Here is a 27,622-nt window from a genome sequence, read left to right on the forward strand (position 1 = left end):
AACGATTGCACAGAAGATTATAAGTGATGTATAACGTTTGCAACTGAAAATGTGTCAATATGGTTTGTTTTCATTTATATAAATGTATGATTGCCCATGCCATAAATGATAATTCAATAAAGATATTTCTTGTTTTGAAAAAAGATAACTGTTGTCACCCAAATAGTGCACTATCAGATAACGTCTGTTGTTTGTTCTGAGGGTTAAGTTGACCCATCTTATTTTTCTACACCTGTAAGCCCTCTTATCTGGAGTGAAAATTTGATGTTTTTTCTTTTCATTTTATTGTGCTGCTTTGTTCTTATAGCAGCCTCAAAGTATGGCATAAAGGCAGTCATATGAAATATTTATCATTCACTTTAGTGTTATCTCTTAAAATTTATGAAGCACTCCAACCCAGCTGCTCACAGGTATACTGGAAGGAAACACAGTATGAGGTTTCTAATTGCCAATGACATCTGTGAAACATTTTTAAAGGAAAGGAAAAAGGGAAAAAATGTTACGCATGTTCAGTATCATTGAACACAACTGCTCTCTGTACATTGCTGCCAAGACTGACTACTTCTTCACATTCTAGAAATCAGCTATTAATCATCTGGAGTCAGTTCCCGGTGTCCATTTGTGCATGGCATCTGTCCTCAAAATAAAATGCCTGAAAATGATTTATTTACTTAAAATGCAGTCAATAATAGAATCATACAATGGATTAGTTTATAGCTGCAGTTTTGCAGATAACCAGGTTTTACTAACTTACAAAGATAAATTAATTTTAAAGAAAAAAGTCATGGTAGTGCTATTAAAATATTAGCAAGTAAGCTAGTTGTCTAGTAGATGGGTACTGTGATAGCCTACTGAATAAGGGGCATTGTAATATTGTACTGAATAAGGGGTATTGCAGTATTTAACATTTATTTATTTAGATCACATTGTTAACCAAGTTGGTTCAGATGAGTTACAAAAAAAAACATTTTCAGTGGAGACCCGAGGAGAAAAGCTCTATTAATGTCTACAGCAATAAAAAGTAAAAGAAACTTTACACATAAGATAAACTAGAGTACAAACTGAAATGACGGTAAACAGAACAAATTATAGCTATACATAAGAAAGTGTGAGTATTAAAAATATAAACATACAGTTTAGTAGCAGTGCTAAAAAGCTAGTATGTTTTACTTTCCAGCACAGAACTCTTTTTTAAGTATGCATTTTAATTTATGATGCTATTATTGTGTGTTTACTGTCCACTAGATGATACAGAGGCATGCCATTCATTTAACTGTACTTGAATTGTATCAGGTATTTTGGAATATTGTTCGTCCTTACACAAAAACTCTCAGCTAAAATAACTGTGCAAAATAGTTTCGTAAAACGATGGATGCTTTTTTCAACATACTATGCTACCCTTTTTACTACACGAGATTACGAAATACATGGGATCAGTATTTATTTACTTTTTGTTTATTAACTTAGTTGTATTTGATGACTGAGTTAACTCTATAGGCAAGGCCCATTTTCAGAGTGGACCAGAGGGGGAAAAAAGCTCCCTACTACATATATCAGTACAAGAAATAAAAACAGAGTTAAATAATCAATACAAGACAGAAATCAGTTAAGATGATGGTGTGCATGCAGTATGCTATAAATTATACCTTAGAAAAGTAATTTTAACAATAAAATATAAAACTGTTGCCATAGATATTTATTAATCACTACAGTATAAAACATATATATACAGATATAGCAATTAAAATGTGGTGTCATGTGACAGACATAGTACTGAAATAATGGGACAACTACTAGGGACACGCATGCACAGTATCGATCCTTTGCATCAACTGACATTAAAATAATGTTAGAGATTAATGAAGTGCAGATAAAAGAGCTGAAAACTCGTAAGTGCACAGTAAAATTTGTTATATGAGCAATGCAAAAGTTTTAATAACAAACTCAAAAAAAGAGGGAGGTTGTGCATAGTTCAGAATATTCCTAAGTGTTCTGCACTCCAGACATGACATAGATCTTATAAAGGCTGCATTAAAAAAAGAAAGGGTTACAGTTGGCCTTGTATAGGCTTGCCAAAAAGACAATGTAAATAAAAGGAAATTGCTGATTGCTCTCTCTCCTATACTGGAAGGCAGCAGCAGCTCTTTCACTCCTCTAAGCACCACTCCCTCCTGATAGGTCCTTTAAATTTTTATTAGATTTTTGAAAACAAGTAAGGTTTTCTTATTGGGTTGCATTCCTTGCTGACATTTGATTTCATGTTTTAAGTGTGATTGACAGTTTTTACTATATTTATTGAAGTGTACGTTTCAGTTTTCTCATTCCTGATGAAGTTCTTACAATTGAAGAATGAAAGCACTCAAATACATTTGTTTGTGTGTTTCTTTCACCTGTCTAATTTGTTATGAAGTTTATTTTGTATTAATAACAAGTATTAGTACAGGGTCGACCTTAGGTCAAGTGGTGCCCTAGGCAAAAGGGATCCACAGTGTCCCCCAAACCACCTGATGCCTCCATCTTGGTCTATTTACACTATACAGTTTACTGGAAAAGCACCCCTGCTAGAGCGGTACCCTAGGTGGCCACCTATTTGGCCTATGCCTAAGGCCAGCTATGAGTTAGTAGATCTATGAATCTTTGCAGAATATGTCACTTAAGTCAAGGCAGGAATTTTTCTGCAACAAGTTAAGAGTATGTTTAGCTGAATAAATTGTATATTATCTAAACAGTCTTTCAAAAGACACTCTGTAGAATGTTGCAATGATTGGGGAGACTGGATTATTAGCTACAAATTTTGCCATACTGTTTTAAGTACTTGTGAGCTTACAGAGAACAAACTTTTTAGATTTCAATGGCAAATGACTCATGCATTAATTTATATAGAAGTTGGGTTTCTGCCATGGCATACTTTGAGCGTGGCAAATAGTAGTGCTAAGATGGCATTCAGCTCCTAGTTTTGTGGTTAATTTTTTTTTTGACTGTAGTGCTGATGTGGTCCTAAAAGCACAATGTGTGGCTGATGTGGCACTGTTATTCCAACTATTTATTTTCTCAATAGGTCTTGATTCACACAAGATGACCTTTGATGGAGATCAATTTTTGTTTTTCCTTAGTCTGTCTTCCAAAAAAAACAATTATTTTCTTTTCTTTTCTTAATTTAAAATGTTTGAACCATGTGTTAAAGCTGAATGCAATTTGAAGTTCATTGAGGAGGGTATTGGTATTATTATGTTAGTTGTAGAGAGGTATCACATTGTCAGTGTAATTTCAAAGTGCAATTCCAATGTGTATGCAGAAGCCTATGATTGGCAGTAATAGAGAACAGTAATGCTCCAGGGCCAAAATCCCAAGGGTCGCCTAACTTGGATCTGTAACATACAGTTAACAGGTTTACTTATACTATAACTTAAGTACTTTCTGTTGGGTAGATTTTGAACTAATGTAGCACATGTGAGAACAACTGAAACAAATGTTGGCTGTATTCATATCTTTGTTTCAGAATGCCTGCTGTGAGAGTTGGTTAATGCTGAGACTTGGATTTATGAGAAATGTTAAACAGAGCAGTACCAACTAAGGGGTTTAGCTTTATGTTAAGATAGAAATGATCCTTAAATTAAAAAATTACCTGAATGAACTGTTTTTGTGCAAGTAGGATTAAAAGCAACATTCTAGGCTCTAGATTAAATTGATTTTTTTGCTTTACGGAAAGTATCTTAAAAGCTAGTAGTGCGTGATGTGTTTTATTTATAAAGTTAACAATGTTTTATGAAAGTCAAAAATATAAAATCCAATTTGACTATGTCATGGAAAAATTAGAAAATGTAATTGTTTTAATCAGTGATTAGATCTGCTGCATCGGTTCTGTGTATAAAGTTTTTCTGCCTCCCTTCTCTATTGACGTATTCATTACATCACAGTTTAAGGAGACTGTACTTCATAGCTCTGAAAAAGGCTGGTTGTAATGAAATATACCTTTTTCAGCCCTTGCCAGCCTAGTGATCCAACCTCTTTGCTGCCTAATTTGGTTCTTATAGCTCTGTCCTGTCAGGCCAAAGCACCCCACATCATATGTCCAGTGGGAGATTTGCATTCTCAGAGCCCTTATTTTTTTTTTTCAAAGCGGGTGAGATGGGATGGGGATAATCAGAGGTGGAATGGACATCTTCTGACAACCATCATCCTTAGCTGATTTGGAATTTATTTTCAGTTGACCTATAGCCCCACTGTACTCTGGCCTGCTATACTAAACCCAATTCTAGCAAATGCTTTTACATAGGTGAGAGGATCATTGATGTTCCAAATACTCCTTGGTTGAGCTTATAGCATCAAGTCCCCATTTATAGTGAGTAAGTGACCATTCCCATTAATGGTATTTATGTGTGGCCATTAGACATCTTCTGAAATGGAAAGGCCAGCACTGGCCACTCATTCCTATCCCCCCATGACTGGCTCCTGCAGTACTTTTACCACTAACTGGACCTGGGTCATCTGGGACACATTTAGGGCTTTACCCTTCTATATCACAGAGCTGATGGCTATGCTCAGGTAATATTAATGGATCACATGGGAATTCCAAACAGAGAGCGATCACTTTGAACGAACGCTATGGTTAAGCTTGAAGAAAAGCTGATCTAGTTAGAAAGACTAAGAAGTTTCACATAATCAAAAAGTTGCAGGTGTGTATATTTAGCAGCAGTTTGAAGTATATAAGCTCTGTCATTTTATGATTCCTGCAGCACATAAATTGTGCTGTCTCAGTCTCCTTTAAGCTGTGCTATACTTAATCATAAGGTTGTGGCATAATTGTGTACAAACTGTGTGGGAATATTTAATTTTGATGATGACCACTGAATCATCTGTGCTGCTCTAAAATAACTTGTCAGTACTTGCTGATAATTTTTCTACAGCTATATGAAAAAGTGTGCAGCTTTTACATGGCCGTTTCCTTTACTAAATTACTCCAAATACACATCACTGCCAGTTTCATTAGAATCTAGCAACTTCTAGCATACATATCATACAATCTTCATACTGTGCCGCTACAGTCATGCCAAAGTGATAACTAAACATAAAGAGGGGACTAACTAAACTGGCAATGTCTTCACACTGTTTGTTTTGAAACTGCTTGGGTGAGTTGCAAGGCCTTCACAATTAGGTAAATTATCTAAGACAATCCACTCAAAACGTCAGGCTCTTACTAATCTTGTACTCATTTTGAGTTGCATACTGTAACTCAGAACCATGACAAGCATGTCAACCTGTGCAAAAAGCATATTCAGCAAATTAAAGCTAGCGCAATACAGTTAATAAAGGTAGTTTGAGTAATATGTGAAATGTGGTAGTCATCATCTACTGAGTTATTCTCTAATTTGGTCAACTACAAATCATGTTCCTGCAAACTGAACTAAGCAAAATGGAAGCCTGCTATAACATAATTGCCCACTTTGCTGCAAATTGCTCATATAGAACTCATCACTGTACTGCTTTGAAACAGCTTCACTGGCTTGAACTGCCCAGCCTCCTAACTTATGATCAGCTCTGCCTCTGTCATTCTATTACCTCCCCAATAAGTGTCCTGCCCTCAAAACCTAGTACAACATCACTCAGCCAATAGGCCTCTTTGATCATCACGCAAACTACTACTAGAAGTCAACAACAGCTACAATAGCTTTGGAGATGCACTATATAGTAGTTCTGTGGCTAAAAATTGGAACTCTCTCCTCACTAGCATACAAAACACATCGTCCAAAGCCTCCTTTAAAAACCTCATCAGGCAACATCTCAAGCAAAGTTGGCAGTGCCATGACTGCTCCCCAGGCTAGTGAAAGCGGATAAGGTACACATACTAAACCTAGAGTACTTGATAATGGTTTTCACTCTTACTCACAAACACTGGCTAATCTACAGTGCATATACTGTACCTGTGCACTATGTATGTATTCTACCTATGTTCCAAGCTGTACATCACAAATCTAATTACCTTTTATTTTTAAATTCATATTTTCTTGTTTGTTCTTTCCACTGTAACTGTTGATGTGCTGCATAACAGTGTAAAAACATGTCTATTGTAATTTGTGTGTATACTGATTGTGTTTAAATATCTAAATGTATCTGTAATTTTTCTATGTGGAGGTTTCCTCCCTGGGGCTCTGCTGAAAAAGGGCCTTTTCGGCTCAGTCAGACACCCCCAGTTAACAAATGTAAAATAAATAAATAGCAGGACGATCAGACCCATTAATACATGTTGTAACTTACTAAATACATAAATACTAAATTACATCTTTAGCTTACATTACTGAATCCAAAAATGAACATTACTTACAGTAAGAGATTACAATTCTCATCTCACATAACAGCTATTTCCTGATGTCCTGTTTTCTTTTTGTGTACAGTCTAATAAAAGTAAAACACATGTCCTGTTGGATTGAAATGGGTGCTTCTACCTTCATGCTGGTCATGCAGTCCCATCCAGAAAACTACTTGCCAAGGAAAGAAAGAAAGCAGAAACCTGTTTAGGAGACTTTCAGTAAGACCATGCTGATTGTCTCACTGCAAACATTCTGTTCAAGACAGACATAATCACCCCCCCCCATAGTAAGCTGTGTGCTTTATAACAATGTTTAGGGAAAATCAGCTAGGGCAATAAGACTCATCTGAACTTCAGAGGTTAGTGCCTTAGTGAAAAAAATTTAGCTGAAGTGGAAAAGCAGAAAGCATCCAAGGGACTGCTAACTGCATACAATTCAGTCAGTGTTCTCATCTCCCTCAACCACACTACTTTCCTCTGAGTAGACCCTCTGTGAGACAACTGATAGCCACTACCCTTGTATATAACCATCGCTGATTAAACTCTCTTTTCAACAATAGATCAAATTCATGTGGGCACCACTTTATGTTATACCAACTTCTTGTGTTAGGTTGCTTCCTGATAATTAACACAGTATGGTACTACATATAAACCTTACCTTTCTATTTAGTGCGTGTTGGGTAGAAAGCTTTCTCCTACCCTCTCATCAGCCCCAAATGTTTCATATGGAAATGGTACATTGTCTTACTTGTAGTTCCTTCATATACCGCCCACTTACAATGCATGTATTGTTTCAACATATTTTCTTTGGCACCTGTGTCACATAATTAAACATAAATTTAAATTATATTATAACTGCCTTTGTACTTATTTACTAACTCAGTATAAGCTACATATGCTGAGAATTAAGATGATCTTTAGTTGGAAATCATCATTACTTGGAGATGATGTTCACCCAATATCTTGACCATCAGTTTCTATCCATACCCACAGTAACCACCTAGGATAACTTTCCATAAATCATATCAGAGAAATGACCACATATTCATATGTAGACATATAGATCCCTGTACCTAGGATATGGGATCAGGATATGGAATATTTAGGGATAAACATTAATGATGATTAAACCCACAAATGAAAACAAAGTGCAACTAGTATGTACTCAATTTCTTTATAGTGCATCCTTCTTACCCAACAGATCCTGATGGTCAGTACCATAAGAATTTCCATACTGGCATCATTCAGAGTGAATAGTGCAAATCTGCATCTATATCCTGTTCCACCCACCTCAGACCTAAAAATAAGACCTGGAACCAAATATAAAAATGCACGAAACAAGCCTGTATATGAACCCCCCCCCCCAGATTCAGCAAGCTCTGCATAGAGTGCAGGAATAGTGTAAGAGCTGCTGCATGCAATATGGCCGACGAGCAATCCAGGAACAAGCTTCCAGGACGTGCATGAGCACTCCTATACTATTCCTGCACGGACACCACTGCTATATGCTAATTACCTCATTTGCTGGTGAAAAACATGCAAATGAGGTGAATTTGCGATCCAGGAAGCAGACAGGCATCTGTGCAGGAATAGTGCAACCTGCAGAAATGTATTTGGTTACTAACTGAATACATTTCTGCAAATTACAAAATGGAGGAATGACAGCTTGAAAGAAAGCATGTATTCAATGTAGTGGGCATGCCATGGCCAAATATATGGCCATTGGCATGAGAAATAGTTGCAAAATTATAAAAAATAACTTTTATTTTTTTGGCTGATTTCGGCCATTTAAGAGTAGGTCAGCGGTGCGCAAATGGGATCTGCCCGAAAATAAGAAAAAAAGTTGGAAATAAGGTTTTAAACACAAATCAGCATTTTGCCATAATAGTCAATGGCATGCATAAGACAACAATACCAGGAAATAGTGGTTGCTAAGAGGGATGACTGAGTGTGAGTATGGTAACTATGAATTAGCATTCTGTTTTATGCAAATGAGGGGACTGATACTGAATCACAGATTTCCTCTCAGTGTTAGCTTGTACCCAACTGTGTAGGTGCAGTAACACTATTGTAGTATAAGAGGTGGGTGACCTCATAAGGGGGAGTGTCATGCATGCTGTAAGCTTATTGGAGCTCTGTGGCCTGTGTTTGCATTTAGCTAAGCACAGCTAAAGAAAGGGGTGGGTCTGAGGCTGCCCAGCAGTGTTTACATTGCCTAAACGGGTGTGCGTGCCACACACCAGGTTTAAAAAAAAAAAAAAAACAAGAAATATCAGCTCTGTTCACATCTGAGTACTGGGTATGTGCACCGCACCTTGGGGCTTAAACAGGAAGGCAATGGGAAGGGAAAACAGCAGTAGGAAGGCAATCAAGGAGAACTAGCATAGCTGGCAGGTGAAATGTATCAGAATCAGTCAATTACACGTGGAACAGCATAGCACACTACTATAAACTATGCAAACGCCTTCCAGTCTGTTTTTTCCCACAAACTCTACACCACCGGTGTACACAGATGGGGAAAGTTTTACCTGAGAAAACTAACAAAGTGTTAGGGGCTGCTGTTGCTCTCATACTTCAGTATGTGCAAGAGGCTGAGGGTGGTGAGGATGCAAATGCTGATGACCAACCCACAGTGAGGAGAAGGAGAAGAGTGTACAGACCCAGGATAACCTACCAGGGGCTACATGAGCAGGAGATAGTGGAGCGCTATAGTGTGGACAGGGACATTCTACAGCAACTTGTTGAGCTATGCCAGCCACACCTCACACACAGAACCAACAGAGGGGAACCCATCCCAGTGGATACCAAGGTATGTTTAGGCTTAAGAATACTAGCCACAGGTACCTTCCAAAGGCCAACTGGGGATATCATGGGGATCTCACAGGCATCAGCATCCAGGGTGCTCCAACCGTTCCTGGATGCCATTTCAGCACATGCCAGTGAGCACATATATTTCCACAACACCCATGAGGCGTTGACCAGAAATATGCATCTCTCCCACCAAATAGCAGAATACCCTGATGTAGTGGGTGCTATAGACTGCATGCACATACACATCAAAGCACAACCCAGTGAGCAGGGTAGGGTCTACATAAACCACAAAGGCTTCCCCTCCATCAACTGCCAAGTCGTGTGTGATATCCAGGGCATTATCTTGAATGTGTGTGCTGGTAGCCCTGGAAGCTATCAGAACTCCCACATCTGGCATATGACACAGCTGTACCAGTCATTTGCCAGTGGGGATATCCCATATGGCTACCTAGTAGGGGATGCTGGCTACGCACTGGAGCCATGGCTGATGACACCCCTCAGAAATACACACACACACCTGAACAAGAACTCCATAATGAAGCACATGCACAAACCAGAATCATAATAGAGCATGTGTTTGGGATGCTTAAGTCACGGTTCTGCTGTCTGGACTTATCCTGTGGAGCCTTGCAGTACTCTCCAGCTACATGTACACAAATGTTCATAGTATGTGCCATGGTACACAATATGATCCTGCGGAAACAGATGCAGCAGGAACAGCACGGGGCAAGGCCACACAGCATCTCACCATTGCCAAGGGCATCACGGGCACAGAGGGATTTGGAGGAGGAACTACCTGAGTCTGCCCATGTAGGCAGAAGGAGGCATGCCCAGTATGCCCAGGCCTTGGCAAAGAGATAACCCATAGCACATACACTGACACAGTAGGGACCCAGAGAATGACACCTCTCTTGGACTCGCGCATACAGTAAAAGGGATGCCAAACATGACATTACCTGTGCTTTACCATGTATAGGGAGTTTACTATGTGCATCCGACACAGCCCTCCAGCACTGTCCTCAATGCTGGCACAGCCACAAGGTAAGTCAGACTTCTTGTCAATTGCTGAATGGCGTAGTATGTTCTGATAGTTGTATCTATGGTATGGATGTGAGAATCCAAGGGAATTGGGTTGCTGAATGGGATGGCAGCAGATAGTGGACACCTATATAGGCAGCATGAAATCCATAACAAATACTGCTGTCAACATACTAGACAGTACTAGACAAGGTAAGAAATCCCAATGCAGTATGTGTGGTGGCCCAAATGTGTGTCCATAGGACACACACATGCATGTCAGTGAGGCTCACATACCCACCACCAGTCTCAGCCAGCAGGACAGGTGTAGATGACCATAAAGAAAGGCTGGGCTAAGGCCTCCAATTGATGGCAATGGTTACCAGCCCTGCTCTAGCCCTACACAGACAGACTACAACAGGTCTGGCAGTTGGGTTCAGGCACCTAGGCGGTGCGACAACCCACTGTGAGACAACTGGATGTGGACAGATGGCAGTATGGAAGTTTAGCTGCAGTGACAAATGCCTGCAGACAATTCCCTGCGAAAAGAAAAGAACCCCCTGCACCCTAACCACAGATGTGAGACAAAAACCCCGTATGTGATCTACACACTATGCCCCCTAGAAAACACCATGTGCAACTAACACTGTAACATGTGCCTAGAATAGGATGCCAAGTGGGCATTAAAGTGGTACACTGAAACCTGTGTGCTGTGGGCAAAGCCTTTATTAATGCAAAATGTAAAGTAATGTGGGAAGTGCTTGGTACATACTAAACCATGATATAATCATAACTTATAGAAATGTGCCACAGCACGGAGGAAATCCTGCACGTCACTATAGTCACACTTATGTTGCAAGATGTGTTTTAGATGACGCTCCCTTACAACAATTGCCTTCCTTTGTGGTGTCACAGGCATCCCCCGCAACAGAGATTCTCGACGGGTATCTGTTAAGTTCTGCTCCTGTTGGATGTGGATGTCAAGGATGATTTGCTTATAGTCAGACGTGACCAATAAGGGGGTGACCACTGGTGTGGAGCATCTGTCTCCCATGTTGGTAATGACCAGGTCTGGGATATTGGAGCCCCTGGTGGGACAATGGATTAGTTGATCCAGGGCATTGGAATTTATAAATTCCAAGAACCATTGGGAAAAGGAGTTGGTACCTGAGTTGTTGTAAGGGAGTGTCATCTAAAACACATCTTGCAACATAAGTGTGACTATAGTGACGTGCAGGATTTCCTCCGTGCTGTGGCACATTTCTATAAGTTATGATTATATCATAGTTAATATGTACCAAGCACTTCCCACATTACTTTACATTTTGCATTAATAAAGGCTTTGCCCACAGCACACAGGTTTCAGTGTACCACTTTAATGCCCACTTGGCATCCTATTCTAGGCACATGTTACAGTGTTAGTTGCACACGGTGTTTTCTAGGGGGCATAGTGTGTAGATCACATATGGGGTTTTTGTCTCACACCTGTGGTTAGGGTGCAGGGGGTTCTTTTCTTTTCACAGGGAATTGTCTGCAGGCATTTGTCACTGCAGCTAAACTTCCATACTGCCATCTGTCCACATCCAGTTGTCTCACAGTGGGTTGTCGCACCGCCTAGGTGCCTGAACCCATTGAGCTGCCTTTTGTCCAGTTTTGTGAGGTTTCAGCCAGTAACTAGTAGTTTATTGGTCGTTTTGGGCCAGTTTCTAGCTTTTTCCAGCCCCCTGGTATAAAACTTTCAGCTTGTACCTACTCAGCACAGACTCCACGTGGGCCAGCAGAGTAATCCAGGCTGCAGAGAGCTGAATAAGCGACTTTTCTTGATACTAAGTATATTTTTTGTTGCTTTCCACATCTGAATACCTAGCAACTGTATTTCGCCTGCCTTTCTGTTACATTGAAGCTGTTTTTACTGCATTTAACTTAATATTGCACTTGGAATCCTTGTTTGTTACTATTTGACTGTATTTGTAGCAAATTTCTTCTGTGTAAGCTGTAGTAGCTGATTCATAGCATTTATAAGTGTTTGCTGTACCTGTTTCTGCCTGTTTTGTGAAAAAAAAGAAAAAAAAAGACAAAAATATCTCTTGTTTTTCCTGCTTTACTAGTTTAGTCCAGTTTCAGAGTTGCTGATTCCTGGGCTTTGGTTGTAGTTCCTGTGTACTGTTTCCTTGCCTTATTTGGGGGAAGGGAAGCTACCTTGCTTACCAGTGGGAGGGGAAGCATTGAGCTGCCTTTTGTCCAGTTTTGTGAGGTTTCAGCCAGTAACTAGTAGTTTATTGGTCGTTTTGGGCCAGTTTCTAGCTTTTTCCAGCCCCCTGGTATAAAACTTTCAGCTTGTACCTACTCAGCACAGACTCCACGTGGGCCAGCAGAGTAATCCAGGCTGCAGAGAGCTGAATAAGCGACTTTTCTTGATACTAAGTATATTTTTTGTTGCTTTCCACATCTGAATACCTAGCAACTGTATTTCGCCTGCCTTTCTGTTACATTGAAGCTGTTTTACTGCATTTAACTTAATATTGCACTTGGAATCCTTGTTTGTTACTATTTGACTGTATTTGTAGCAAATTCTTCTGTGTAAGCTGTAGTAGCTGATTCATAGCATTTATAAGTGTTTGCTGTACCTGTTTCTGCCTGTTTTGTGAAAAAAGAAAAAAAGAAAAAAATATCTCTTGTTTTTCCTGCTTTACTAGTTTAGTCCAGTTTCAGAGTTGCTGATTCCTGGGCTTTGGTTGTAGTTCCTGTGTACTGTTTCCTTGCCTTATTTGGGGAAGGGAAGCTACCTTGCTTACCAGTGGGAGTGGGAAGCTTTGAGCTGCCTTTTGTCCAGTTTTGTGAGGTTTCAGCCAGTAACTAGTAGTTTATTGGTCGTTTTGGGCCAGTTTCTAGCTTTTTCCAGCCCCTTGGTATAAAACTTTCAGCTTGTACCTACTCAGCACAGACTCCACGTGGGCCAGCAGAGTAATCCAGGCTGCAGAGAGCTGAATAAGCGACTTTTCTTGATACTAAGTATATTTTTTGTTGCTTTCCACATCTGAATACCTAGCAACTGTATTTCGCCTGCCTTTCTGTTACATTGAAGCTGTTTTACTGCATTTAACTTAATATTGCACTTGGAATCCTTGTTTGTTACTATTTGACTGTATTTGTAGCAAATTCTTCTGTGTAAGCTGTAGTAGCTGATTCATAGCATTTATAAGTGTTTGCTGTACCTGTTTCTGCCTGTTTTGTGAAAAAAAAGAAAAAAAAAAAAATATCTCTTGTTTTTCCTGCTTTACTAGTTTAGTCCAGTTTCAGAGTTGCTGATTCCTGGGCTTTGGTTGTAGTTCCTGTGTACTGTTTCCTTGCCTTATTTGGGGGAAGGGAAGCTACCTTGCTTTCCTGCTTTACTAGTTTAGTCCAGTTTCAGAGTTGCTGATTCCTGGGCTTTGGTTGTAGTTCCTGTGTACTGTTTCCTTGCCTTATTTGGGGAAGGGAAGCTACCTTGCTTACCAGTGGGAGTGGGAAGCATTGAGCTGCCTTTTGTCCAGTTTTGTGAGGTTTCAGCCAGTAACTAGTAGTTTATTGGTCGTTTTGGGCCAGTTTCTAGCTTTTTCCAGCCCCTGGTATAAAACTTTCAGCTTGTACCTACTCAGCACAGACTCCACGTGGGCCAGCAGAGTAATCCAGGCTGCAGAGAGCTGAATAAGCGACTTTTCTTGATACTAAGTATAATTTTTGTTGCTTTCCACATCTGAATACCTAGCGACTGTATTTCGCCTGCCTTTCTGTTACATTGAAGCTGTTTTTACTGCATTTAACTTAATATTGCACTTGGAATCCTTGTTTGTTACTATTTGACTGTAGTTGTAGCAAATTCTTCTGTGTAAGCTGTAGTAGCTGATTCATAGCATTTATAAGTGTTCGCTGTACCTGTTTCTGCCTGTTTTGTGAAAAAAAAAAAAAAAGAAAGAAAAAAAAATATCTCTTGTTTTTCCTGCTTTACTAGTTTAGTCCAGTTTCAGAGTTGCTGATTCCTGGGCTTTGGTTGTAGTTCCTGTGTACTGTTTCCTTGCCTTATTTGGGGGAAGCGAAGCTACCTTGCTTTCCTGCTTTACTAGTTTAGTCCAGTTTCAGAGTTGCTGATTCCTGGGCTTTGGTTGTAGTTCCTGTGTACTGTTTCCTTGCCTTATTTGGGGGGAGGGAAGCTACCTTGCTTACCAGTGGGAGTGGGAAGCATTGAGCTGCCTTTTGTCCAGTTTTGTGAGGTTTCAGCCAGTAACTAGTAGTTTATTGGTCGTTTTGGGCCAGTTTCTAGCTTTTTCCAGCCCCCTGGTATAAAACTTTCGGCTTGTACCTACTCAGCACAGACTCCACGTGGGCCAGCAGAGTAATCCAGGCTGCAGAGAGCTGAATAAGCGACTTTTCTTGATACTAAGTATATTTTTGTTGCTTTCCACATCTGAATACCTAGCAACTGTATTTCGCCTGCCTTTCTGTTACATTGAAGCTGTTTTTACTGCATTTAACTTAATATTGCACTTGGAATCCTTGTTTGTTACTATTTGACTGTAGTTGTAGCAAATTCTTCTGTGTAAGCTGTAGTAGCTGATTCATAGCATTTATAAGTGTTTGCTGTACCTGTTTCTGCCTGTTTTGTGAAAAAAAAAGAAAAAAAGAAAAAAATATCTCTTGTTTTTCCTGCTTTACTAGTTTAGTCCAGTTTCAGAGTTGCTGATTCCTGGGCTTTGGTTGTAGTTCCTGTGTACTGTTTCCTTGCCTTATTTGGGTGAAGGGAAGCTACCTTGCTTTCCTGCTTTACTAGTTTAGTCCAGTTTCAGAGTTGCTGATTCCTGGGCTTTGGTTGTAGTTCCTGTGTACTGTTTCCTTGCCTTATTTGGGGAAGGGAAGCTACCTTGCTTACCAGTGGGAGTGGGAAGCATTGAGCTGCCTTTGTCCAGTTTTGTGAGGTTTCAGCCAGTAACTAGTAGTTTATTGGTCGTTTTGGGCCAGTTTCTAGCTTTTTCCAGCCGCCTGGTATAAAACTTTCAGCTTGTACCTACTCAGCACAGACTCCACGTGGGCCAGCAGAGTAATCCAGGCTGCAGAGAGCTGAATAAGCGACTTTTCTTGATACTAAGTATATTTTATGTTGCTTTCCACATCTGAATACCTAGCAACTGTAATTCGCCTGCCTTTCTGTTACATTGAAGCTGTTTTTACTGCATTTAACTTAATATTGCACTTGGAATCCTTGTTTGTTACTATTTGACTGTAGTTGTAGCAAATTCTTCTGTGTAAGCTGTAGTAGCTGATTCATAGCATTTATAAGTGTTTGCTGTACCTGTTTCTGCCTGTTTTGTGAAAAAAAAGAAAAAAAGAAAAAATATCTCTTGTTTTTCCTGCTTTACTAGTTTAGTCCAGTTTCAGAGTTGCTGATTCCTGGGCTTTGGTTGTAGTTCCTGTGTACTGTTTCCTTGCCTTATTTGGGGGAAGGGAAGCTACCTTGCTTTCCTGCTTTACTAGTTTAGTCCAGTTTCAGAGTTGCTGATTCCTGGGCTTTGGTTGTAGTTCCTGTGTACTGTTTCCTTGCCTTATTTGGGGAAGGGAAGCTACCTTGCTTACCAGTGGGAGTGGGAAGCATTGAGCTGCCTTTGTCCAGTTTTGTGAGGTTTCAGCCAGTAACTAGTAGTTTATTGGTCGTTTTGGGCCAGTTTCTAGCTTTTTCCAGCCCCCTGGTATAAAACGCGCTAAACGCTAGCGATTTAGAGCGATTTAGCGGTGCTGCCACTGTTGCACACTAGGGCAGTGCCGGTTAAGCAGGTTTAAACTATTCGGCTACCTAAAGTCCACTCTTCAAATTTTCCCTTAAAACTACCTTCCTCGAACTATACTACTGATCAAATCAGCGTATCCTATAACTAAAGATCAACTCTACTTGACTCCAAGTAGACTATTCTCTATCTATTAAACCTAGCACTTGCTCCTACAGTACTTATTACCTTGATACGGCACTCTTGTCATAGATAGTACCCCAAAAGGCAACCCCCATTTCTCGGTCACCCACGTCCCCGGAATCTTTTTAAAGTTTTTCGTCTACCCTTCTAGCATGTCGAGGGATCAGTTGCTAGTGTCCTCTCCTGCTCAGCTGGTGAACCTGGGAATATTGAGGCAATGTTTCAATTGCCTCATGTACACAGACAACCCTTTCCTCCTCCCACAAAACACAAATACATGCGAGAGATGCAACTATACTGCCAAACTGGAGGCTGAGCTCTCTCAACATAGGACTGGCAAGACCAGTCAGGAGGAGAAGGTTACCACACACACTATAGACCCAGTCTCACATAGTACCATTACAACCTCAAATCATACACATAAACACACAAAGACATACTCGGAGGCTCTGATCAAAAATCTACCAAAACAGCAGAGGCCACCAAAGCAGACACCCAAACAACCACCACCTCAGAACACAACACCTGCAACACATAGACCTCACAGTCAGAGTGTCAAACAGTCACAGCCCTTAAGGCCAAACACAATGCCAGACACACTAGTCATTGGTGACTCCATAGTCAGACACACTGATGTCCCGCTCACCAGACTGAGTAAGGAGAAGGTCACAGTAAGCTGCCGTTCGGGCGCTAGAATCCGCCACATAACGCAAGCACTCAGGTCTCTCAACAGCAGGTACAAATATGACTCAGTCATTGTCCACGCTGGTGTAAACGACCTGAGACCTACCTCCTTGGACTACATGAATAGAGACATTGAGGAGCTCTCTGATTATGTAGCCCAGGCAGGTATGACCCTGACCTTGAGCAGTATCCTACCTTCACCAAGAATGATGCCACAATACAGAGATAAGATGATCAGCTTTAACAATTGGCTTAAACACTGGTGTCATTCAAAGGGGATCCAATATCTGTCTGCCTGGGATGACATGCTGGACAAGCCACACTGCTTCGCAAGGGACGGCTTGCACCTGTCACCCCTGGGATTCCGGATATTGGCAAAGGCTCTTGCCTCCCCCATAGTGCCTTTTTTAGGCAAGGCTCAAATTCTAAACCTACCACCCTAGAACACAAAAAAGGAAAAAAACTAAGGGTAATGCTGCTCAATGCCAGAAGTTTAAATCTCAAAATGCACGCACTCGAGGCCCTTCTCAGTATGGAGAACATCGATGTCTGTGCTGTGACAGAAACCTGGTTCAAGGCTCCTGAGAGCACCCCAGCGCTATCAGGTTTTACCTCATATCATGCCCGCCCCAAAATCCGGACAATACCAAGAAAGGAGGGGGTATCCATATTCATCAAGGACACCCACACCTCAAGACTGGTGGCAACGCACGATGCATCGGAGACCATCCAGGTGCAATTAACCATAGGCAAGACTGCTCTGCAAATTGTAGCATGTTACAGGCCACCCTCACAAACTCAGGAAACTCACATGGCCTTCCTGAAAACACTAGAGGGATAAATGTATCACCAAACACCATCATACTAGGTGACTTCAATTACCCTAATATAGACTGGGAACACTACTCAAGCCCAAACACCCTAGCCCAAAAGTTCCTGGAATTCATAAACTCAAATGCCATGGAACAACTAGTCACCATCCCCACAAGAGGAGATAACATACTTGATCTCATCATCATGAACATGGGAGCACAATGTTCAACACCGAAGTATACCCCTCACTGGTGAGATCAGATCACAAACTAATCTCGCTGGAGGTCCTCATCCCACCCCACCTGAAATAAAAAGACCACAGTAAAGAACTTCTCAAAAGCCGACTTCACACTTCTAAAGACTAGTGTGGTCTCCTTTCAGGCCCCGAGCCGGCGGAAAACAATACTCAAGCCGCTGAATCACTTACAAACGCCTTCTACCAGCACCTGCAGGACTGCATGGATAAGGCAATCCCAAGCAAAACAAAGACTCTTTGTACCAAAGGCAAGCGTCCAGTCTGGTGGACCCCAGCCATAAACAAACTCTACAACAAAAGGAGGAAGCTACTACAAGATAGAGCAAAATCCTTAAAAGGTAAGACACCCTTGATCACTATAAGTAAAAACTAAGAGCTCTCATAAAATCATCCAAAGCAAATTTCGAGAGAAAAATAGCTAAAGACTCAAAAGACAATCATAAGGCCTTCTTTAGCTATGTTAGAAACCTAGGAGGAAACTCCCAGATATGCTCAGAACTAGTTCAAAATGATGTGAAGATTACTGATCCTACAGACATTGCCAACATACTGGCTGACAGGTTCAGTGCAAACTTCTCCCCTCCCCAAAAGGAGAGATATCTATACCAAATGAGTGCAGCCCCCAAACATCTCCAGCCCAAGTGAGAACTGCTCTCTCCAAAGCAAAAACACAGCATCCATGGGACCCGATGGTGTCCCCGGCTGTGTGCTCCACTTAACTCAATGAGGAATTAAACCCACAGCTAGGACAGCTGTTTAATCAAAGTCTTACCTCTGGATACGCACCCAGGAGTGGCGCACTGCAACTGTGGTCCCACTTCACAAAGGCGGTGCCTCCACAGACCCTGGAAATTACCAGCCCATTAGCTTGACAAGCCTTATCTGCAAAGCCATGGAGAGGATCATAATGGACCTCATAAATAAAGACATAGGAATTTGCAGACTTTGGATCCAACCCAGTTTGTCTTTGTCAAAGGCAGATCATGCCTTTTAAACTTGGTTGACTTTTGAAACAGTCACCAAAGCCATTGATGAGGGAAAGGCAGTCCATACAGCCTACCTCGATCTGGCTAAGGCCTTCGATACAATACCCCACTCGGGTATCATTGAAAAACTCATCAGCTTAAATGTTAACCCATACATCACAAGATGGGTTGCAAACTGGCTGAGTGACAGAACCCACAGGGTCAGAGTTGCTGGCGCCATGTCAGACTCAAAGCCTGTCACAAGTGTTGTCCCACAGGGCTCAGTCCTGGGCCCACTCTTGTTTGGCATCTACTTTTCCAAGTACAAGCAAACACAGGAGGGTTATGGCTGACAAAGTTTGCAGATGACTGCAAACTGGGCCATAGTAGAAAACACATCTGACACAGATATCCTTCAGAAGGGTCTCACAGAAACGGATAACTGGTGCCAGAGCCACGGCCTAAAGTTAAATGCCAAAAATGCATAGTCATACCCTTCGGGAAAAACAAGGTTACCCCTAGCTACCAAATAGGTGGCAATCCACTGAGCACAGAAGAAGTTATCAGGGACCTGGGGACCCAGGTTGATAGTAGTCTGTCATTCGACACCCATGTAGCTAAAGTAGTTAGGAAGTCCTTCTACATTGCCCACCTTATCATGAAGGGATTCTCATCTAGATCAAGGGAGGTCATAGTCTCCCTTTACTCATCACTCATCAGACCAATGATTGAGTACAATGCCCCATTCGGAATGTATCTGACCCGACACTTGCAGCAGCTGGAGAGGCCACAAAAGTTCCTCACCAAAAGGATAAAGGGTCTCAAAATCTGTCCTATGCTGCCCGACTGAAAGAACTCCAGCTCTATTCAGTCGCACCGCTTGCTCAGAGGTGACCTTTGCCTAACATACAAGGCCATGTCAAACCCAGATTTGATGAATATGCTTCACCTCAAAAATCTAGATCCATCAGAGCCACAAGGGCGGAGACTTAAACCTCGACATGGCTATTAATAGGACGTGCTGGAGGGATAGATTCATCACCCAAAGACTCCCTATGCTGTGGAACAAAATCCCGGTACATGTGAGGCAGAGCACCTCGCTGGCCTTGTTCAAGAGAAATCTTGACCAATGGATGGGAGATCGCAGATATACCCCAGGAATTACCTCAGTGTCACTGCTCGACAGAGGCACAGCAAAATAATGGGTATAGTTCCCCATACTAAAGGGGTGGCGTAAGCCACAAAACAATGGGCTAGGCTTATAAATGCCCTCGGGCAGATAGCCTAGTATGAACCTATGAACCTATGAACCTATGTGTACAATATGCAGGGGTCCATGTGTTAGGTTGTCATGTGTTCAATATTTCGTGGAAGTGGTCAGGATGTGGGCATGGAGGGTTGTGTCTTGGTGGCCTATGGGCAGTACTGTGGATGACAGGGCCATGTTCCGACAACTGCAGTACCAACCACAATGTTTCTCAGCAATACTCATGTCAGCAGTCATCCATACTCACTGTCCAGATGTTAATATCTGTCACTGTCTGAAAGATGGACATGCCATGAATGTAGGCCCATACATTCACACAGTACACAGGTGGAAGTGCCCTAGACAGAGTGCATAAAATATAATTGTCAACTGCACACACCTTTGGAATTGTACATACAGGTTAGCAGCATATTAGCTGACTGTGTAGTATGGAATTTTGATGTAGTCCGGACAATCACTGGCAGACCACAAAAGGCACAGTTATGAAGTAATGAAAGAATGCCTATGTCCCCACACAAGACAGCATAAGGGGAATGTCCCAGGTATATCTGTGAGTCAGCTGCAAGAAACTTTCACATGCACGCAGCTCACCCTACCATCAGCCACAGGTTTATCACAGGTCATATCCTTGCTGTTGGGAATGAGTACAGTATGACCCCACTTCTGTACAGAAATACCCACAGAATGCAGCATGCTAAAGAGGTGTCCCATGCAGGTGTGTCCCTATCTGTAAGCAGGACCCTGCCTGCATCCAGACCAATGGGTCAATATGTACAGGAACTATTGCCATTAACACCTCGCACACTTACCCCATCACTCAAGAGGAATCCACTGGCTCGCAGCCTGGGAATATAGGAGTGACAGAATGCACCGGCCTGCTACAGATGGCCTGCATCACTACCAAATGGCCTACAGTCCTCTATCAAAGGCCTGTGGCTCACCTGTTGTGCCAATGTATGGTATCTCATGGGGCCCCAACTAACAAACTAACACAGTCAACAGAACACAAATGCAAGGCCATGTTATCAAATCCCAGTAGCATGCCCCCCATGTCCTACTGCATGAAATGTGGAAAAATCCATAAATACTGCTGGGATGAAGGGCCAACTATAGGGATACTTCCCAGATATTGTTCACATAATGTTAGGACGAGGATAGAATAACAGAGTGTGGGGGGTGTAGAAGCATGGACGTCATGGAGTGTGTAAAGTCTGAAACTCTGATGTGTGCCCACTACCCCTACCTGCAAACCCAGTAATGGGTGGCTACAAACCTGCTCATAAACCACAATATGAAGGGGAACTGACCAGATATATGAGCCCTGCCTCTGGTAACCTGGGTGAATCTGTACAGCTGAGAGGTATGGCCACAGCAGGATATGGCCATTGTGTTAAAAGTCGATATATGTACAGGAAGGGGATCCTCAGCCACCATACTACCAAGGTATTGGACCATTTACACAGACCCATCAGCAAGTGTCTGTAGATACCCCTCCAGAATGGCAGGGGTGTGCAAGAATGTGTAGGCTGCAGACCACTATACTGGACTCAGCCTTATTCATCTTGCATTTCCCAGTAAAGACTCAGTGTACCACTCAACCACAGCCCATAAGGCAAAACAACATACCCAAAACACTAGTCATAGGTGACTCTATAGTCAGGCACACTGATGTCCTACTCACCAGACTAAACAAGGAGAAGGTTATTGTCAGCTGCCTGTCAGATGCCAGGATCTGCCACATAACCCATGACTCAGGTCACTCCACAACAAGTACAAATATGACTCTGTCATTGTCCATGTTGGTGTGAATGACCTGAGATGTTCCTCCCTGGACTACATGAAAAGAGACATGGAAGAGCTCTCTGATCTTGTAGCCCAGGCAGGTATGACCCTAGCCCTGAGTATCATCCTGCCATCACCCAGAATGATACTGCAATTCAAGGACAAAATGACTGACTTCAGCAATTGGCTAAGCCTCTGGTGTCATTCTAAGGGGATCCAGTATCTATCTGCCTGGGACGACATGGTCGACAGACCATGATGTTTTGCCAGAGATGGCCTGCACCTGTCACCCCTGGGATTCCAGATACTGGCTAAGGCTCTTGCCATCCCTATAGTGCCTTTTTTGACAAATTCACCACCGCAACAGGAACAGGCAAGCAAAAACTGATGGTAATGCTACTCAGTGCTAGAAGTCTAAATCTCAAAATGCACTCTGTCGTGGCACTCCTTAAAATGGAGAACATCGATATCTGTGCAGTGACTGAGACCTGGTTCAAGGCTCCAGAGTGCACCCCTGCATTACCAGACTATAAATAATACCACACTTTTTGGTCACCTAACCTGGACCGGAACACCAAAGGCAGAGGTGTGTCCATATTCATTAAGGATATCCACACCTCCAGGCTAGTTGCTCAGCATAATGCATCCGAGGTTATCCAAGTGCAGCTAACTCTGGGCAAAACTGCAATCCAAATTGTGGCTTGCTACAGATCCCCCACCATGCTCCAGGATTCCCACTCCTCTTTTCTTGATATACTGGAAAATATTAGGGTTCAACCAAACACCCTAATAATGGGCAATTTCAACTACCCCACCATTAACTGGGAAAATGACTCATGTCCCAACTCCTTCGTTCAACGCTTTATGGAATTCATAAATTCCAATGCCCTGGATCAAGTTATCCACACCCCCACAGGGAAAACAATATCCTAGACCTAGTCATTACCAATATGAGTGACCGATGTTCCACACCTGAAGTCAACTCCTTGTTGGTCAGATCCGACCATAAGCTAATCAGTCTAGATATCCACATCCTGCCCCCACCCCCATTAAGGAAACCATGGTAACAAATGTCTCCAAAGCCAACTTCATGCTTCTTAAGACAGAAGTGGTGAACGTTATGACACCTATGCAGATGGACAATACTGTTACGACTGTTGAATCCTACACAAATGCACTCTATAAGCACTTACATGAGCACATGGATCATGCTATCCCAAACAGAACCAAGATGCTATCCTCCAAAAAAAGGAAGCCAATCTGGTGGTCCCCTGCCATAAACAAACTCTACAACAGATGGAAGAAACTGTTGTAAAAGAGAGTAAAATCCCATGAGTGGAGGAGCTCCCCGGTCAGCCTCAGTAAGAAGCTGAGATCCCTTATAAGATCCTCTAAAGCTAGCTACAAAAACAAAATCACCACTGATTCTAGGGACAACCACAAAGCATTCTATAGCTATGTCAAGAATCTCAATAGCAACACCCAGATCTGCTCTGAGTTACAGCACAACAGCATGAAAATTACAGAACCAACTGATATTGCCAACATCCTGGCAGATAGGTTCAGTGCTAACTTTACCTCCCTCTCACCCCCTAAAGGGCCCATATCTATACAGGAAGAATGCAGAGTCCCTGTAATCACAACTATGCAGGTAAAAGCTGCACTCTCTAAAGCCAAAAACACAGCATCCATGGGACCAGACAACATCCCAGGCTGCATTTTACATGAACTTCAGAACGAGCTGGCTCCCCACCTAAGCACCATGTTCAATCACAGCCACATGTCAGGCTTTGTGCTCACTGAATGATGCACAGCAGCAGTTATCCCACTTCAAAAAGGGGGAGCCACCACTGATCCCAGGAACTATCACCCTATTAGCTTGACAAGCCTTCTCTGTAAGGCCATGGAACTCATAAACAAAGACATTGGTAACCTCCAAACTCTGAACCCTACCCAGTTCAGGTTTGTGAAAGGCAGATCATGCCTCCTGAACCTGATCGACTTCTTTGAGGCAGTCACCAAAGCCATAGATAAAGGTAAGGTGGTTCACACAGCATATCTCGCCAAGGCAATCAACACCATCCTCCATTCTGGAATTATAGCTAAACTCACTAAACTAGGTATAAATCCTTATGTCACAAGATGGGTTGCCAACTGGCTCACTGACAGAATCCACATTGTAAAAGTTGCTGACTACAAATCTGACTTCAAACCAGTGACAAGTGGAGTACCACAAGGTTCAGTCCTGGGACCTCTCCTGTTTGGTATCTACTTCTCTGAAGTACTGGCTAACACAGAAGGCCTTTGGCTAATGAAGTTCACAGATGACTGCAAACTAGGAGCCATAGTTGAGTCCCCAAATTATGTGGACATCCTACAGAAGGGCTTCACTGAGACAGATGCCTGGTATCAGAGCCATGGCCTCAAGCTCAATGCCAAAAAGTGCATTGTCATCCCCTTTGGAAAAACTCAATACTCATGAACTGCCACATAGGCGGCAGTCTACTTAATGCCGAATGTGTGATAAGAGACCTTGGGACCCAGGTGGACACTAGTCTCTCCTCTGATAATCACATCACCACAGTAGTTAGGAAATCCTTCTAAGTGGCACACCTCATCACAAAAGGGTTCTCATCCAGGAAAAAAGAGGTCATTGTTCCCCTCTACTTGACACTCATTAGACCCATTATAGAGTACAACGCCCCTTTTAGAACGTACCTCACAAGACATCTGCAGCAGCTGGAAAGGCCACAGAAGTACCTCACAAAGAGGATTACTGGCCTCAAACAGATGCCCTACACTGACCATCTCAAAAAACTCCAGCTTTACTCCATAGCACATCACCTGCTCTGAGGTGATCTCTGCCTAACATATAGGGCTATGCCAAACCCAGAGCTGTTGGACATGGTACAACTAAAGAAATCCCAATCCCTCTGAGCTACACATTCTAGGGACCTAAACATTCTCACCAGAATAAACAGGACATGCTGGAGGGAGATTTTTGTCCCAGAGACTTCCCATACTCTGGAACAAGCTACCCATCTATGTCAAGCAACGTTCCTCATTAGCAGTCTTCAAGAAAAATCTTGATGAGTGGATGGGAAATAGAAAATACATGCCGGGGATCACTTCTGTGTCTCTGCTCGACAGTGGCACAGGAAAATAACTTTCTTGGGTGGCATAAGCCAGGGAACCTTGTTGGCTAGGCTTACTTAGTCCCTTGGGCTGATAGCCTAGTACCTACCTATGAGCCTATGAACCTAAATAGCTGTGACCAAATAATTATATCGGTCAGTAGTCGATGACATAATGCATCAAAGTATAAAACAGTGCATATGTCTGAATATCCCTGCTAACACCAGCCATATAACACAAGCAGCACAGACAGAAATATTTACAGTATCACCCTATCTGTCACCCATTGTGACTCCATATTGTCAACCTATCTACAGATATCCTGCAGAAACAGGTTGCTATCTGTAGGTTGAGAACACCAAACCCTGGACTGGAGTACAACCCTACCTGGAATGGATTCACACACTCAGTACAGAAGGTCATACTGGGCATGTTCCTACACTTAGAGAAATGAAGCCCATCTCTGACAACACAGTGGACTATACATATCTGTCATTTGCAGATGTCTGTGCACACATTTATACTTTACACACACATTAGATAGGAATACTCCCACATATCCAAGGCCAACACACTATAATATGTCACACATACACACACAGAGATGTGGGGAAAAGGGAGACAGACAGTGACAGGTAAAATTCCATTATGAGGCCTGTCCCACCAGCTACACATCGAATTGGCCGCTATCACGTGATGTGCTGATGTCAATCACTGTAGACATTCCTATTGGTAGCCCTCAGCCCTATAGTGTTTGTGGTGCTTGTGATAACTGAGTAACACAATAGTACAAATCAGTATTCATGTAGCATTTGTATACTCAGTCCTGTCAAATGTAAAGTTGTCTGTGACTGAGTGTGTGTGTGTGTTTCCAGAGGAATGATTTATGGCCCATTCACATACACTGCACTTCCTATTGCCCATGTTAGCACTCCTGCTGATGACAGTCACCTTGAAATAAACCATCAGCCAAATGTCAACCCTTTAAGCTCTGTAGCACTTGTGATAACTGTGCAATACTGTAGTGTAGCAAACTAGTTAAGTAGGAGTTCTAATCCCATAGATGGCAACTTTGATAATGTGTATGTGTGTGTCTTTGTTGACACCTGATTTTGTGGTCATTCACACTTACTACACTTCTACACTTCCCTTACCCCTCCTTTAGCTTTGTAGCTGATGTCAGTCACCTTCAAAGATACAGTTGGACAGCTCTCCAACATGTAAGCTCTGTGGCACTTGTAATAGCTGTGTAACACTATAGTACCAATACCATAGCTAGGTAGGGGTTTGAATCTCAGTACTGGCAAGTGTGTGTGTGGGTGCTGGTGTGATTGTGTAACTAAGATCCATTACATGGTGGGGTTTGCTACATTTTCATATTGAGAACTCATATGTCCCAATGTCATATTACAAGGCCAACAGTTGTCAAACACAGTACAGGTTGTTTAGACAACCCACAGCCATACATTTATATATAGGCAACCATTATAATACCCAGAGACCTCTCTCCACCCACGGATCATACACAAACATGCTTGGCTCTATCTCTCTTCCTTTCCTTCTTTCCCTCTGTCTCTCTCTCTCTCTCTCTCTCTCTCTCCCTCTCTGGTAGATGTGGAAAACTGCATCTGTTTTACATAGGCAGCTGCTTGACTTTAGTAGGTAATGCTCATGATCAGCTGATGGTCTGTACATGAATTGGAGTCCTCCACTTTCCACTTGCTAATTGCATGTGGAACACTTGTGATATCATTCCTATAGCCAATTGCATGGAAACACAAAATAAGTAAGCACTGCAAGTGGGTGTTGGTCCTTCTCCTTCACTGTGAGCAGGTCTTCATGTGGGTGCTTGACAAACAGCATCACAGAGGGTAGTTAGAAATACTTTTTACAACAAACACTGTGGAGACAGGCCAACAAACTGGAGGGGAATGTTCCAGACATGGGGACAGAATGTAAGTACTGCTGTTCTACATTTGAAGTAATGTTGGCTTAACAGGGTTTGTAGTGCCTGCTGTATTTGCAATTACATGTGTATTCCCCATAGGTAAATTGGGTTAGTGTTGTGGCAGTCTGCCTGTCATGTAGACAGTGCTCGGTGACATGACTAGCAGCTCAGTGTATTTACCCTATTGTGATGTTATGTCCAGATATTTGTCAGATGTACTGTTGCCTGGCCATCATACATGTTGTGGATTTCTGACAAAGCTGTGGGCTGGTGTGAAGATGTAGGGACCTCTGCTCCTTCAGTTAATATGTGCTAGGACAGACAGAAGGGTGTGCATGCATCAACTGTGTGAGCTTATCTAGTCCAGTATTTCTGATATATCCCCATTTTCATGGCTTTAAACATCCCCTTTGTCAGGCTTGTTCCACATTTCTTGCACTAAGGTGTTCTGTGTATACTTCCTGACTGACCAGATTGTTTCAGACTATCCATGTATATTGCTCATATTTCTTCTGTATTCCACAGGATCATTACTGTGATTTCTGTGGTACTTCACTATGATGATTTTATGATGTCTGTCAGTAACTGATGGCATACATGTCAGTTTCAGAAGAGCCTTCCTTCACAACATGTATGTTGACATAACCCATGTCACTGTAGCAACATTCTACGTTTATAACTGCAATACATACATTACG

The sequence above is a fragment of the Protopterus annectens genome, chromosome 1.part2 (assembly GCF_019279795.1).
Source record: "Protopterus annectens isolate FY-2018-M chromosome 1.part2, PAN1.0, whole genome shotgun sequence".
In the NCBI taxonomy this organism is placed as follows: Eukaryota; Metazoa; Chordata; order Ceratodontiformes; family Protopteridae; genus Protopterus; species Protopterus annectens.